The 17,328-nt window shown below is 42.5% G+C and overlaps 1 protein-coding gene across 9 annotated transcripts in view; it reads right to left on the bottom strand.

Moving 5' to 3' along the window:
• Positions 1–17,328, bottom strand: part of LOC137528929 (leucine-rich repeat and fibronectin type III domain-containing protein 1-like protein) — an 874,345-nt gene that overhangs the window by 106,136 nt on the left and 750,881 nt on the right. The window lies entirely within an intron of this gene.

The following is a 17,328-nucleotide window of genomic DNA, read 5'->3' on the forward strand; positions in this document are numbered from 1 at the left end:
TATACAGTAATCTGTCTCCAATAATTGTATTACAAGTGAAATGAGACTAATTTTGTCTTGATCCCTCTTAGCTTTAGGCTGCATTAAATGGATTATTGCTTTTCAAAGGGAAAGTGCATTTCAGTTCACTTTTATATGGCCAGGAAAGCAACACTTCCAGCTGGGGATTATCTGGTGGCAAGGTTATTGGAGAGCTACAGTAGAAATAAGAAGCATTTCTTCACTTAAAAGAAAATATACGGCTTTTTTTTGACAATTTTGTTATTTCTTTTTTGTAAAGGTTACAAGTACAGGTTTTTTATTTTACTAATTAGTGTTAAATGATTATTAAATGTATAACAAATATGAGCATGAACTAGTTTTCTTCTAATAATGCACTTATACTGTAATATTGGCTTTTTATCCCCCCTCTCCCCCCCCCCCATCCCCTTTCCAAAGAGATCTGAAACCCAAAATGTGACCTTTTTTGTGTGAAACAAGCTTCACCATCTGTGGATATAGTTTTAAAAGTTACAAGGGTTGGCTACTTGGGAGGGGCTCCCGTTTAGCCACACCCAGGCTGAAGGGTGGGAAGGCACAGACCAAACTCTTTGAGAAGATTACGGCTGATTACTACAGAATACTTTCACCCAAGGGAGATTGTTAAATTCCTTCCAAGCAATATCTCCTATGCCCGTAGCCAAGAGCCCTGGAGGATAGCTCGTTAAATTGGCTAAAAACAGGAGCATAACAATTGACCCTGCAAGGAATGCATTCGCAGGGGGGCCCAGACACTGCCGGGGCCCCGTAGGGGGAAAAGTTTCTTTTCCCAGTCCTGAGAGACTGACAACTAAGGGCACAGAGAAAAAGCTTTCTGCTCTCCGCACAATTATTGTAATGACTGCATCTGCTCAGCCACTGATAAGGAATCATACAATCAAGTTTTGAAGACAAAGATTTGTAGACAGTCACTATTCAGTGTGCAGAAGGGTCTTGTGTACAATACCCAGCCCCCACCTCTCTACCCCTTCCCAAGTGCTCTGTACTGTAGTGATGCTGGAGAAGTCTGCAGAGCCAGTTCTGCTCCATCAGTCATGGACAGAGTGAGTGTAATAAGCTGAGGTTGGGACCACACTCGTCTGTCGGTCTGGTTTTATCTGCATGGGGAAAACACATTCAAGTGTGCACTAGCCAATTAAATAACATTGGTTCTCAGATTACCTGTGTAGAAAGTGGGGGAGGGAGGGGGGCCCCATCCAAAGTTTCACAGGGGGCCAAATACAAATTTTCACAGGGGGGCCCAGTGATTTCAAGTTACGCCCCTGGCTACAACCAACATTTGAAGCTCGGATAAATAATAGCCAAACCTCAGTGTTGATCAGTTCAGCTATACAGTAGTTGAGCCTCAACACCCATTACATACCCTAAATAAAGCCTGTCTATTTGACCCATTAGCAGCTTCAATAGAGTAATCTCATTTGAAATAAGTGCACTGCTTTTGGCCTCAGTCAGCAGAACTCGTTGTGCTGTAAATTCTTGGAATGCTTTGATCTCTCTCTCTACTAGCAGAAAATATAGAAACTGAAAGAAGTCCTTTATTATTGTCTCACGCTGCCCCCTAGTGACAAATGGCCATAAATACACATTACAGCTGTACTAATTAGAAGCTGGGAAACGTAACAAATAAGATTAAAAAAAAATGTGCTAAAATGAATTGGCCTGGAGTACTTGCAAGCCTCTAAATAAATTGGCTGTTAAAGGGTTAATAGCTCAAATGACCCTACCAAGCAGGTTATCCTAATTAACATCTTTGTTTGCTGGACCTCCATCTCCAGAGGCTGCAGTCGGTTTCTATTCGTTACGGAATGTATAGGCTACCTTCACATCCTAGAACACATCAGCTCGCCGTCCTCCGAGAATATTACAGCGCATTTGTAATGGCGGCAACCGCGGATAATAGCTTTGTGCTTCCACCCAGCCTCATCTTGTGTCTCACAAATAAGAGATTATTGTAATTACGCTGCAATCTGGCATTATCGTGATCGGTGGCTGTATGAGGTGTTTACAGGGTATCAGAGGAAAACGTGTCACTTTCTGACAAACGGGTCAATGTGTTTAAATAACTCACAGCGCGCAGGATAAAACTCATTAAACTCCAGAACAACGGCAAAAAATATGGAGCTATCAAAGGAGTGTTTTTTACTTGATTCAGTTAGTGCTAAAAATCCATATCTGCGGTGATTTCATTGCGGGAATAAAAGAGAGGATTTATGAATTTGGTGCCTGAAAGGACTATTATATTGCGGAGAATTAAGAGTCTGTGTATTTGAGGAATATATCAGCCTCTGGAGCTATGTAACTTGAACGTCTCAATTAGCCGGATGCCGTGAGATGGAAAAATGTTGGAGCGCGAGGCCCTGGGTCTTTTCAGCGCTCTCTTGTTTATTAGAAAAAAAGGAGGAGGAGGGCTGTTCTGGATATAAAGGTACGATCAATGTACCTATAAAACTCAAGTTTTTTTATCCAGTTATATGAGCTTGTTTAATAAGCCTGTGCAATGACAATGAAAAAAGTCCGGTAAAGCAGGCCATTCAAATGTCACGGCTTAGAGCAGGAAGGACAATGAAATGGAACTATTGACTGCTTGTCTTGTAAAAGTATTGAAAGGACAACTCTAGTGTGAAACTGGCAAAATTAAATTATACACGTACAGTATGCATATGTATAAGTCTAAATGCCCCATAAATTGACTTTTTTTTTAGTCACTTACAGTGGGTGTTATTAAACTGATGGCTCTGAACCATTTTTCGGACAGGTTTTCAACCGGTGCATATTGTCATGGGAGAGTTGTCATGGTTTCCATTAGTCCCCTTTTCCACAGGGGGCTGAAGGCGGTAAATTCACCGCCTGTCAGCTGCTCCCCTGCACAGGCCAGTTTCTTGCTATTGCTCATCATTGGTGGACAAACAGTGCAGCCAGGGCTACATTTCTGGAAAGGCCGCAAAGGCCTGGGCCTTGGGCAGGTGCAGCCTAAGGGGTCACCTGGACATGAAAAAAAAAGGTTGCTACATATGAAAGAGAAGGTTGCAAATGGAAAGCAAAACACGAAAAAGGGAAGCTGATGTCTAAGAGAGCTGTACATGGAAGAGAGTGGCTGCAGTACATGGAGGTTACACATGGAAGATGGAGCTGCATATGGAATGGGAGGGGCGCTGCTGCACAAGGAAAGGGAGTTCCAACACCCTTGGCCTAGGGGCAGAAAAAGTATAAATCCAGCTCTGAGTTCAGCCACAGCCATGTTTAGATGCATACACATTTATTTTTTTGCTGCCAGGTGACATCACCACACTGAACATAACTAGAATGTATGGGGGGCCCTCTGCAAAAAATATTGCATGGGGGCCCTTTGGTCCATAGGCCCTTCAACCCCCTCCCCCCTCAAGTGCAGCCAGCCAATAAAGAAAAAAATACAGTGGAACTTTCCACTGTAATTCGTTCCAGAAACATGCTTGTAATCCAAAGCACTCTTATTGAAAGGCAAATATCTCCATAAGAATTCATGGAAACCCAGTTGATTCGTTTCACATTCCAAAAACAGTTATAGTAAAATAGTATAAAACAAAAATGTAAACAAGACAAACTAAAACTAACAGATGTATTGCCCTCTGTTGGCTCGCCCCAACCTTTTTTCCTTGTGTGTGGCTTTAACAAGGAACTTATCCAGTGACAGTTACTTTTGAGGATTTCATGGAAATGTGACTTTACACAGTCTCTACACTCAGATTAAGTACAATTAAAGGGACCCTGAGCAGTGTCTTAAAAAAGAAAACTGGATTTAACTGGGGCTTCCACCCGCCCACCATAGCCCACAAGGCCCCCGGCATCCTCCTGGCCCCCTCCGCTGTCCCACTGGCTGCTCCGGTAACGCACCGACTTCAGGTGATGTTCGCCCCCACTGTGTAGCCGTCACGTAATCATGCCAGCCCGTTGTAAGAGCCCTGTGCATGCATAGTTCTCCAAAGACTGAACCACGCATTCGTAGGGCTCTTATGGCGGCCGGCGTGATGATGCAACAGCTACACAGTGTGTGTGTGTGTGTGTGTGTGTGTGTGTGTGTGTGTGTGTGTGTGTGTGTGTGTGTGGGGGGGGGGGGGGGGGGGAGCAGGGAGTAATGTAAAATTTAGCTGCTTCCAGTGCTGCGGGTCTCTTCCATGCATCACAGCGGCTCCCTCTCTCTTCTCCCATCCTCTGGCTTCCAATCATGTGACTCACATCAGTCATGTGATCGGGAGGACGGCAGGAGAGTATGTGCAGCTGTGAAGCATGGAGGAGACCGGCAGCACTGGAATCAGGTCAATATTACACAGTTCCCTGCGCTACTCTGCATATTGATGGGGATAGGGAGGAGGAGTGGGCCTCCACTGCCCCCGGCCCCCTCAATTGCAGGAGTCATTGGGGCTATGGTTATATCACTGCCACCATGTCTCAGGCCGAGTTTACTTCCTCCAGGAACAGCGATCGGAATCTACGCTGCATCAGAGTTAGAGAGCCACAGATGCGGTGTAGATTCTACTTACTGTAGCCGCAAACTGGTTAAGAACCAGGGATTTTGTTTTCTGTTTTCTTTTCCTGATTACTGTTAACAGTGATCAGGTGGTCAGGAGCCAATGAAAATGGCTCTTGAGCAACGTACGGAACTCACCTGTTTTTAGACAGCAGAGATCTGTGCCAGTTGGGACACTATTGCAGGGGTTCCCAAACTTTTTCGGTCAAGGGCCGATGTGAACATACTTCAGACTGCTGGGGGGCCGGAACATACATAAAAGGATGTTGATAAACATTACATGGAATCTAGGTATTGATTCCCGCCAATCATGCCCGGAGGAGACCTCCCAGCAGCAGCCATTCACTCATGCGGCAACCGAAGAACGTCTTTGGGCACCAGACAGTGAAGTATACCTAGGTGACAACCTGCCTTCCAGTTGGACGGCAGTGTCACTTGATGAACCTGATTGGAAGCCAGCAAATTACTGCTCACTGGCTTCTACAGTATGTGGATAGGTGGTGCCAGCACTGCTATTCAATATTTAAAGGTGCAGTGAGCCGCATCTATAAGTTCTACATTTTGTGTTTGGGGGGCCAGTGAAAAAGCCTCAGGGGGCCGCATTCAGCCCGTGGGCCTTAGTTTGAGGACCACTGCTCTATTGCATCCCATACATGAGAGCCACCGGCATTAAAACTATGCTGCATTAGACTTAAGCAGCCGCAAATTCCGCGTAGATGTCAGTACCGGCGGTCCCGAGCCGTTTCAAGATTACATTTTTTAACTACCAACTCCTTTATGATTAACCTGGTGACTACATAATACATTTTATCATTTTCCATCATTTACAATGAACTGCTAATTACTTTTTTTTTTTAGCACTTAGTACATACATTCAGAATTGTCAATGGATTTTTGAAGACCGATAATGCTTTCTCTTGTTCGCACATTTTGAAAATGCATAATTTAGTTTATGCTTATTATTCAGGAATAATAAGAGTGTGAGGCACTAGACACTTGCCTTGCATCGGCCCACGCTTCCTGGTGTACAGCTAGGTTTCCTGTGGAAAGGAGTTTATGTGAAAAGCAGCAGAACTATGACAGCAGTAATAGCACTCCAGTTATGGCTGGGTGTGTTGTCCTGCTGCTGAAAGACTGGATGAAACATTTCATGATCAGAAAACATGTTTTCCCCAGACTGTACCACTTCACAATGCACGCTAGGGATAAACCATACACCCGCTTTTTTTTGCCAACATAAACCCCTTTTTTTTTTTTGCTATGGAATGACCCAGCACTACTTAACGCCCCAGATCCTTCCCTTTAGGGCATTTAAACACTTTGCATTCCTGGGTTTTTACCCCTCAAGATTTTTGGCAATTTTTGAATTACAGCTGTGTCGTTATCAATACAGCAATAACGTTTTTATTACTTATGCCACCAAAGTAATACATACATAATTTTTTTTCAGAAAAAATAGGCGTAATGCAGAAAATACACTTTTTTTCATTTTTCACCCTTTCTAATTTTCACATGACAAGTGCCTCAGTCATAAAACACCTCAAATATATTCTATGGCCCGTCCAGGGGGACCGGAGGGCACTGGAGGAGCTGTGCGGGCACAGGGCGGCTGCAGGAGGCTTGGGAAAGCCCTAGGTAAGTGAAACTTTTTTTTTTTATCCACGATTAAGGGTCCCTTTAAGCTTTGCAGATTTTTTGCAGAGGCCATGACATTTTTTCCTCACATCTTGGATATGCTCCACTCATCGGATGAGTTTGAGAGGCTTACCCCATTCTCCTGTGCTGGAGCCCCTGCCGGCTTCTGCCGCTTCCTGCTCAGAAAAGTGGCAGCTCTTTTAAACACATTCCATTGTATAAATGTCAGAATTCTTCTGGATCTTATTGCACTGTCAGCTAACAGGCAAGATGACAGGTAGCATTTAAGGCATAATTCCACCGCTGAGTACATTTCAGGAACAAATGATGGTTAATCAAAATAGCGTAATCCCTAGGCTGCCATTAACATTATTGTTGTCATTTGTATGTGAATCACGGCTTCATGGGGGGAGTACTGTGCTTAGTATTTAAAAGAAAGAACAAAGAAAAAACAAACAAACTTCAACCAACCCCCCCCCACCCCAAAAAAAAGGAAACCCCTGGAATATTTAAAGGGAATCTGAAGTAAAAATAAACTTTTGATATAAAGAATTGCATGTGTAGAACAGCTAAGAAATAGAACATTAGTAGCTCAAATATGAGTCTCATATTGCGCCCAGCACAGGAAGAGTTAAACTGCAGTTGGTATCTATGCAAAAGAGCTTCTCCGAGCTCTCCGACTAATTAAGTTGGAGAGCAATGCTATTTTCTGAAGCACTTATACATCAAAGGAACAATGAGAGACAAATACAGAAAACATTTTACTGCTCGGTTTCATAGTTTAAAATACAGCATTTAGTTTGCAAACTGCAAATATTAGAGAATGATGCAATGTTATAAAAAAAAGCTATATAACTGAAAATAAAAATATGAGAATCTTTTCTTTGCTACTCATGTTCTATTAATTATCCGTACTACACATACAATTCATTATATCCCACATTTTCACTTTAAGTTATATAACTAAACAATTAAAAGTAAAGAAAATACTTTTTCAAAATCTTCTGTAAGTCAGAATTTTTGGAAAATGCAATTTCTGGTAAGTCAGGACACTCCAATATTTATTCCCACTTAAAATGGCTCAAATCACACACAGGTGTATCGAGGCAGACACAACATCATTCAGCAATTTGAACGTTGCTTGCCCAATTTAAACCTCATTTAGTTTTGTGTGCTCCTGACTGTTGAGGTGAGAGTGAACACCATAGTGAGATCCATAGAGTTGTCTAAGGTCTTCAGAAAGAAGATTGTAGCAACGTATACGTCTTGTAATGGATTTCAAAAGAATTTGAAATCAGTCATTCCACTTTCAATGAGAAGTGGAGGTATTTCAAACCAACGGTCAACATGCCCAGGTCTTGCTGTCCAAGCAAGTTCACCCCGAGAAGAGACAGTAGGATGCTAAAAGAAGTCTCCAAAAACCTTAAATGTCATCACGGGAGCTACAGAAGACTTTTGTTGATGTAAATCTGCATGCCTCTACAGTCAGAAAGAGACTATACAACTTTAACTTGCATGGGAGGTGTGCAAGGAGGAAGTCTTTGTTCTCTAAGAAAAACATCAAGGCCAGACTGAAGTTTGCTAGAGTAACCAATGACAAAGACCTGAACTTCTGGAATAATTTTCTTTGAACAGATAAGCCTATAACTGCATTTTTGGATTCCAGAACAGAGGACACATGTGGAATAAATCAAATGCAGCAGTCTAGGAAAATAACCTCAAACCAACTGTGAAGCATGGAAGAAGAGAGACGTCATGACTGGGGATGCTTTGCTGCAGCAGGACCTGGCCAGCTCACCAGCATAGAATCCATCATAAATTTTACCGTGTATCGAGAAATGCTTGCGAGACTATATGTAAGAAAATTAAAGCTGAAGCAGAACCGGACCCTGCAACACAACAAGCACCCAAAGCAGTATAATTCCACCAAATAGTGGCTGAAAACTGAGATGCTGTAGGGTGACATGAAACACAAGGAATGGGGCAAAGTTTGCTCAGACCAATGTCAGAGACTGATAGTTGCTGCAAGAAGCATCTCACTGCAGTTATTTAAGTCAAAGGGGTAGCACTAGTTATCAGAGGGTAGGGTGGCATAACTTTTGCCTCAGTTAGAATACACATTTTGTTTTAGGAGTAGGTTGAGGTTAACTTTTTGTGGTTTACACGCACGCACGCACGCACGCACGCACGCACACACACACACACACACACACACACACTCTCTCTCTGGATACAGTAGAGACTTCCCAGTCCTCTCTCCGTGCCCTCTTTCCTCCACTGTCCCCCGCTGGCAGGCTTTGGAAGCACTCGCATGCCAGAGTGCTTCAGAAGATGGGTGCATCTGTACTGCGCATGTAGTACAGATCCATTTGTCTTTGGAAGTAGTTGGGGACACAAGTACTTACAAAGCCTGCACGAGAATTCCTGAAGAGGTATTCGACCTTCAGTTCGAATAACTTCAACGGGGAAACGGTGGTATAAAAAACGGGACTAAGAGGACCTGGAAGGCTCTATCGGATCCAGAGCCTTCCCTCTCCATTGGTGAGTAGCTAACTTTTTTTCCTGGCCTGCTTCAAGTTCACTTTAATATATCTATTTATCTGTTTAAATAGACCCTAATGTAGCTGTTAGACCAGCTCATAAATAAACATAGCCGAATTCAAAACAACACACTGAAGTATGTTTAACTGCTTTTTCCATTAAGACCCCCTGCTCCATATGCAATTAACTTTTTCTCCTAGGTTATATTTTCACAACTTGTCAATACAAAATTCATTTTAAATCACCAGAAAGAGAGCAAATACTCAAAATAATTTTGATAGTACATCATCTACTTTTTAGTCCTTTTTTAATTGCAGTACTAAAAAGTTATTTTAACCACTTAACCATTTTAACCAAGTCCAGATAGGCTGCACGCACTCCCACCGGCCGTGCGTGCTCCAGCCGCCGGCCATTAGCCCAGCGATCAATGAATGGGAGTATAGTGCCCATTCATTGATCGAAGCCCCCCCACAGAAAAACCGACAGCCTCTTACCAGAGGCTGCGGTTTTTCTGAGTTAAAAAAAAGTTTCCCGTCCTCATTCAAGTTCCTGGAAGCTTCCAGGACTTTTTGGCTGTGGCCATCTTGTGGCCAAATAGTAAAACTACACCCACATCCATTTTTTATTAAATAAATACCGTTTTTTACATTTAAAATTAGCTGTTTACCTCCCACACCAAAAATTACCCAAAAATAAAATTTTTAATAAAAAAAAAAAATACAATTAAAAACAAACAAATAGTTACCTAAGGGTCTGAACTTTTTAAATATGCATGTCAAAGGAATATATTAATATAATTTTTAAATTATGGGCTTGTAAATAATGATGGATGCAAATTGAAAAAATGCACCTTTAATTCCAAATAAAATATCGGCGCCATACATTATTATAGAGACATAATTTAAATGGTGTAATAAGCGGGACAAATGGGCAAATAAAATAAATGGGTTTTAATTACGGTAGCATGTATTCATTTCAAACTATAATGGCCAAAACTGAGAAATAATGATTTTTTTACATTTCTTTCTTAATAATCCTGTTAAAATGGATTTAGAATAAAATAATTCTTAGCAAAATTTATCACCCAAAGAAAGCTTAATTGGTGGCGGGAAAAACAAGATATGGATCAATTCATTGTGATGAGTAGTGATAAAGTTATTGGCAAATGAATGGGAGGTGAAAGTTGTTCAGATGCAAAAAATGAAGTGGTTAAAAAGAAGTTGAAAAATTATCTCCTGACTCCGGAGAAAAAGTTAATTGCATATGGGCCCCTATCTTTTAAAGGCACTGTTCAGCCTCTCCACTTTAAAAGATCATCATAAATTTGCATTAAATAGCAATGCAAAAGTCTTGTGGATTGCACAACTGATTTTTTTTTCTTTTTGCAATACCTATAGTGTAAGCACTTTGTTGGTTGGTTCCTGTAGCTCATTGATATCAAAAGTGTGGGTTATTTCCATAACCCAAAGCAAATCACCTGACCTCAACCATTAACACATTGTTAAGTATTTTTGAAAACAGCGCAACATTTAAAGAAAATCTCAACAGGAGGTATTTTTTTTTCTTATTTCTCGTTACTTCTGCAGTGGATGGTAGAAACTGCAACTCGTTATTTGGCCACAACATCTTCTCATCTGCACTAGTAAGGCAACATTTCCATGAGGTCTGGCCAGTCTGGGGGCAGGTGCAATTACTGCCCTGGTTAGTAGTGATGGGCCGAACCGTTCGCCTGGCGAACCCTTCTGGGCCTCTTACTACTTTCGGGTCGCAATGACCCGGAGTAATACGCCTGCGCTGCCCAGCGGGGCGCGTCCTAGATCGCGCTCCTGTTGCCGGGCACTCTCTGCGCATGAGCGTGACGTTCATGCCTTCAGGCACATGCGCAGAAAGGGCCCGGCAACAGGAGCGCGATCTAGGACGCGCTCCGCTGGGCAGCGCAGGCGTACTACTCTGGGTCATTGCGACCCGGAAGTAGTAAGAGGCCCAGGGAATAAGAGATGTTCGCCGGCGAACGGTTCGGGAACCGTTCACCTCATCTCTACTGGTTAGTTGGCCATGGGTTGCAAACCATACAGAACCAGGCTATGGCCTACAGGAGAGCCTCCAGTTCCAAAGCTGTCTGTTGGTACAGACAGCTCTGGAACTGGAGGCTCTCCTTTAGGCCATAGCCAAGCACGGCAACTGTCAACACTACACAAAGATTGCTGCCGAGAGGACTAACATTAAGTCCTGGAGGTGTCAACTAGTAAAAACAATAATTCGCTCACCTGACGTTTTCACTAAGCGCTTTGTGGTTGTTTGCGGTTGTTTCTTCTGTCAGTATGAACCAGGCCTAACGCTTGCATTACCTGATCGACGTGTACACATGCCGGATGTTTTAAAGCACTTTATTCCACAAATTTAGGAATACAATGTGATATCTGCCCTTTAGAGATTAAAACATGACTCTGGGTCAACTACGTTATTTTTGGTGAGACTTTTGCAATGGATCCCCCCATGGCATGCCACGGTCCAGGTGTTAGGCCCCCTTTAAACAACATTTTCATCACTTTTGAAGCCAGAATCAGTCCCTCTAGGTTTTAGAATTCGGCTGCCCATTGAAGTCTATGGCAGTTTGCAAACGTTTGCAGCATACCAAAAGTTTCAAGTTCGCAACATCACTACCTACCAGATCTCAGTGATTCTATACACTACCAGAGCCCAAAAATTCTCTTCGTTACCAGATCTCAGTCAGCAACTCTCAGTAGACTACCAGATCTCAGTGATTCTCTACACTACAAGATCTCTGGGATTCTCAGTAAACTATAATGCCTAGTACACACCATACAATTTTCTGTAAAGCCGAGAATACACGGGACGTTTCCGCGGCTACATTATGCCGCCGGATCGATTCCTGCTCATCCCCGCGGGCATTCCTTTTATCTTCTGCTCGTTTTCCTTATCTTTTTCTATTGTCCCGTCCATGGTTTCGAGCCTGGAATCGATCCGGCCGGTGATCGGACAGGTCGGAAATCTAATGGCTCAATCTAATGGCTCGATTGAGCCGCGGAAACGCACCGTGTATTCTCGGCATAAGATTTTCTGTTAGATTTACCTGTCAGATAGATAATTTCCAACATGTTGGAGACTATCTATCTAACCATCTATCTGCCTAGCAATTAAGCATTCTTCTACTTAGGAGGAGATAACCAGAAGGCAATGCACCAGAGATAATGACCAGTCTCTACCAGTACTTTACAGAAAATAATCTAATTACAGAAAATATTAAGGGGCCCATACACCTAACGATTTTCCCGCCGATATACAGCAGATTCGATCACTGTGATCGAATCTGCTGTGAAATCATTGTGCAAACGCTGACAGAACGATCGATTTCCATCCGAAATCAATTGTTTCCGTCGAGTCCCGTCAATCCGTCTGTGCGCAAGATTTCGCTCAAAAGCCTGTGGGTCGGAAGTGCGTCGATAGCGTCGTTCGAATGCCTGACGACCAACGCTAGTGACAATACATTACCTGCTCCGGCCGGCGCGTGTCCCCTGGTCTCCGCTGTCCCTTCTCCGTGCTTGGCTCCTCCAGCTTCACTGAACTTCCTGTCCCGGCAGGAAGTTTAAACAGTAGCGCGCCCTCTACTGTTTAAACTTCCCCGGCAGGAAGTTCAGTGAAGCTGGAGGAGCCGAGCACCGAGAAGTAGAGATGAGCGTAATGACGTAATTACGATTTCGCGAAATTTCGCGTAATTAGTGTAATTACGATTATGGCCGTAAGTACATAATCGTAATGAAGAAGGGTTTCACGAAATTTCGCGTAAGCATAATTTTCGCGTAATTTCCGCATTACAGTGGGTATTACGAAATTAATGCGTATGGCCATGCTCCCAAGCGGAAAAGTTGACGCATGGATCAATGTTAGGTAGCCGCCGATTTTAAGGGTTAATAGTAAAGCCCCCTTAAATGCTAAGAGCCTCAAATTTGGAGAATATATTAAGGAGATCAGGAGGAATAAGAGGAATTTTTTTTTTCAAAAAGACCTTATAGTTTTTGAGAAAATCGATGTTAAAGTTTCAAAGTAAAAATGTATACATTTAAAAACCTGCCGACTTTAACGGTTAATAGCAAAGCCTGCTTAAAGTTTAGGAACACCAAATTCCTAGGGTATATTAAGGGGATCAGTGGGAATAAGAGGAAAACATTTTTTTTCAAAAAGACCTTATAGTTTTTGAGAAAATCGATTTTTAAGTTTCAAGGGCAAAAATGTCTTTTAAATATGGAAAATGTCAATTTTTTTGGCACAGGTAACAATAGTGTATTATTTCCCAAGTGGGAAGAGTTTTACTTACTTCGTTCTGAGTGTGGGAAATATAAAAAAAGACGACGTGGGGTCCCCCCTCCCAGACCTCTTTAACCCCTTGTCCCCCATGCAGGCTGGGATAGCCAGAATGCGGAGCACCGGCCGCGTGGGGCTCCGCACCCTGACTATACCAGCCCGCATGGTCCATGGATTGGGGGGTCTCGGAAGGGGAGGGGCAGCCAAGCTTTTCCCTCCCCCTCCGAGCCCTTGTCCAATCCAAGGACCAGGGGCTCTTCTCCACCTCCGATGGGCGGTGGAGGTGGAGGCCGCGATTTCCTGGGGGGGGGGGGGGGGGGGTTCATGGTGGAATCTGGGAGTCCCCTTTAAAAAGGGGTCCCCCAGATGCCCACCCCCCCTCCCAGGAGAAATGAGTATAGAGGTACTTGTACCCCTTACCCATTTCCTTTAGGAGTTAAAAGTAAATAAACACACAAACACTTAGAAAAAGTATTTTAATTGAACAAAAAACATAACCACGAAAAAAGTCCCTTAATATTCTTAATTAACCATTAATACTTACCTGTCCCTTTAAATAAATGATCCCTCGCAATATCCTCGGAAATGTTCTATCAGTTACAATGTAACAAAGTTATTACAATGTAACAACTTTGTTACATTGTAACTACGCCGCACCCGACGTCACTCGCCGCTCAGCCGCCGCAGCAATTACGCGTCCGTGCAGGATGCTAAGTCCCCGCAGCTCCCGCTGTCCACCCCGCCCACATCTGTCACCCACATGTCACCCACGTGTGGGTGACATGTGGGAGAGGCGGGGAGGGCAGCGGAGCCGGCGGGGACTTCAAATCAGAAGGAACCCCATTGGTCTGCTAAGGACCAATGGGGCTCCTTGGAGCCCAAATTCAAAGATGCTTAGAGAGCTCTGAGCTATATAGCTCAGAGCTCTGTCGGGTCCGTGCGGCGGCTGAGCGGCGAGTAACGTCGGGTGCGGCGTAGTTACAATGTAACAAAGTTGTTACATTGTAATAACTTTGTTACATTGTAACTGATAGAACATTTCCGAGGATATTGCGAGGGATCATTTATTTGAAGGGACAGGTAAGTATTAATGGTTAATTAAGAATATTAAAGGACTTTTTTCGTGGTTATGTTTTTTGTTCAATTAAAATACTTTTTCTAAGTGTTTGTGTGTTTATTTACTTTTAACTCTTAAAGGAAATGGGTAAGGGGTACAAGTACCTCTATACTCATTTCTCCTGGGAGGGGGGGTGGGCATCTGGGGGACCCCTTTTTAAAGGGGACTCCCAGATTCCACCATGAACCCCCCCCAGGAAATCGCGGCCTCCACCTCCACCGCCCATCGGAGGTGGAGAAGAGCCCCTTGTCCTTGGATTGGACAAGGGCTCGGAGGGGGAGGGGAAAGCTTGGCTGCCCCTCCCCTTCCAAGACCCCCCAATCCATGGACCATGCGGGCTGGTATAGTCAGGGTGCGGAGCCCTACGCGGCCGGTGCTCCGCATTCTGGCTATCCCAGCCTGCATGGGGGACAAGGGGTTAAAGAGGTCTGGGAGGGGGGACCCCACGTCATTTTTTTTTAATATTTCCCACACTCAGAACGAAGTAAAACTCTTCCCACTTGGGGGAATCTATGAAAATAATACACTATTGTTACCTGTGCAAAAAAAACCTGACATTTTCCGCATTTAAAAGACATTTTTGCCCTTGAAACTTAAAAATCGATTTTCTCAAAAACTATAAGGTCTTTTTGAAAAAAAAATATTTCCTCTTATTCCCACTGATCCCCTTAATATACCCTAGGAATTTGGTGTTCCTAAACTGTAAGCAGGCTTTGCTATTAACCGTTAAAGTCGGCGGGTATTTAAATGTATACATTTTTCTTTGAAACTTTAACATCGATTTTCTCAAAAACTATAAGGTCTTTTTTAAAAAAAAAATTTTCCTCTTATTCCTCCTGATCTCCTTAATATATTCTACAAATTTGAGGCTCTTAGCATTTAAGGGGGCTTTGCTAATAACCCTTAAAGTCGGCGGCTTTTTTATATTATACGGAGCGTTACGGTTTAACGCGAAATTACGGTAGCGTTTAATGCGAAATTACGGCATGAACGAAACGCGAAATTACGCGTTGAAAATTACGCTTACGGTATTTTCAATTACGATTTTAATGGCAATTACGCTACCGTAATTTCGCATCGTAATCGCAAATTTCGCATGCGTAATTATAGTAATGCGAAATTACGAACATTTCGGCTCAACTCTACCGAGAAGAAGACAGAAGAGACCAGAGGACACCCGTAGCAGGTGATATATGCGGGGGAAGGGGGCAGTGACAGCTTCACAGATTGTGATCGGTTTCATGCTGAAATCGATTCACAATCTGTTTGCAGTAAAGGCAGCCATGCAATCCCTCTCTGATCAGATTCGGAATCTATCCATTGGTCGGATCTGATGGCAAATCGACCAGTGTATGGCCACCTTTACAGAAACAGAAAAATCTAATGCTGGGATTATACGATACTTTTTTTGTAAGAATCGTTCCGATAGATGCCTTCAATGATAAAATTCCGGCATGTCCGATGTTCCGCTCGATTCTTTTCCGCTCGATTTCTTATAGAAGTTAATGAAAAAAAGATAAGAAAAACGAGTGGAAGATAAGAGAATCGAGCAGAAAATCGAATGGCTAATAGATCGCGCACCGAATCGAACGCAAAAAACGTATCGTGTAATCCCAGCATAACAGAAAATGGTATGGTGTGTACTAGGCATAAGATCTCAGTGATTCTCTGTAAAATACATTACATTAATTAGTATAGAGTATTATTATTATTGATTTATATAGCGCCATCATCTTCCGTGGCTGTACAACCGCATAAACGGTATAAAAAAGAAAATAAGCAATAAAACAGTTAATACAAGACAAGAGTGCATAACAGCGTGTAGAGTGCAAATCTTTCCAGACAGAACACAGTCCTTTACGCTAGGTACACACGATACAATTTTCTGGCAGATTTACCTGCCAGATCGATTTTTTCCAAGATGTCCGATTTCTCTAAGATGTCCGAAATTCAGATCAGACATGTTGGAAAAAATAGATCTGGCAGAAAATTGTATCGTGTGTACCTATCATAAGGTTTACAGACAACCCATGCATACAGTGGAGCTAGTAAAAAAGGGCGCACAGGGATAGTGTGCATAGACTGCAATGCAAAATATCGGCTATTCATCGCCCGACAGGAATAAAGGGCGCCCAAGAAATAGCGTTTACAGGGATCGGGTTAACAAAAGTTTTCGTTTACAGGATAAAGTTTATAACAAATATTGTTTACAAGTTCGTTTTGACTTTGTATTATACTTATTTTTTCGTTTGTAAATTTCGCTTATATGAGTTTTAACTAGTTTTTTTCGTTTTAAAATTGCGCTTACAAAACTATAACAACTAAAATTTCGTTTACACTTCTTTTATCATTTAAAATTCGATTTCATATGTATAATGCTTAAATAACGTTTCTCAACCTGATTGTATTAGAAATACATCGCTTTTGGTATTAACTTTGTTTTTACACTTATAATGCGTTGATTATAGTTACTAAAATATCGCTTTAAATATTACTGTTATTTTAAGATTTCTAATGCATACGTGATTGTAAGGCTATCTATTGTATTGTATGTGTATATATATTATATATACCTTTTTCTACTTATAATATTATTAATGTATACATGATTTTAAGGCTAGTTATTCTATTACAAATATATTATTATTATTATTTAGTATTTATATAGCGCCGACATATTACGCAGCGCTGTACAGTGTATATATATATCTTGTCACTAACTGTCCCTCAAAGGAGCTCACAATCTAATCCCTACCATTGCCATATGTCTGTGTAAGTACTGTAGTCTAGGGCCAATTTTTAGGGGGAGCCAATTGACTTATCCGTATGTTTTTGGAATGTGGGAGGAAACCGGAGTGCCCGGAGGAAACCCACGCAGACACGGAGAGAACATACAAACTCTTTGCAGATAGTGCCCTGGCTGGGATTCGAACCAGGGACCCAGCGCTGCAAGGCGAGAGAGCTAACCACTACGCCACCGTGCTGCCCAAATAATTGTATTCATGTTATTGGAGTGAAGTATTTTAAGGATTAAATATATTATTGTTTATATGTGTTTAGCGTGTTTGTGCAGTGGGGATGGTTAGGTTTAGGCATTACTAGGGGGTCTAGGGGTTAGGGATAGGTACAGGGAGGGTTCGGTATAGTTGCAGTGCGATATACACCACCA

The sequence above is a fragment of the Hyperolius riggenbachi genome, chromosome 8 (genome assembly GCF_040937935.1).
Source record: "Hyperolius riggenbachi isolate aHypRig1 chromosome 8, aHypRig1.pri, whole genome shotgun sequence".
NCBI lineage: Eukaryota > Metazoa > Chordata > Amphibia > Anura > Hyperoliidae > Hyperolius > Hyperolius riggenbachi.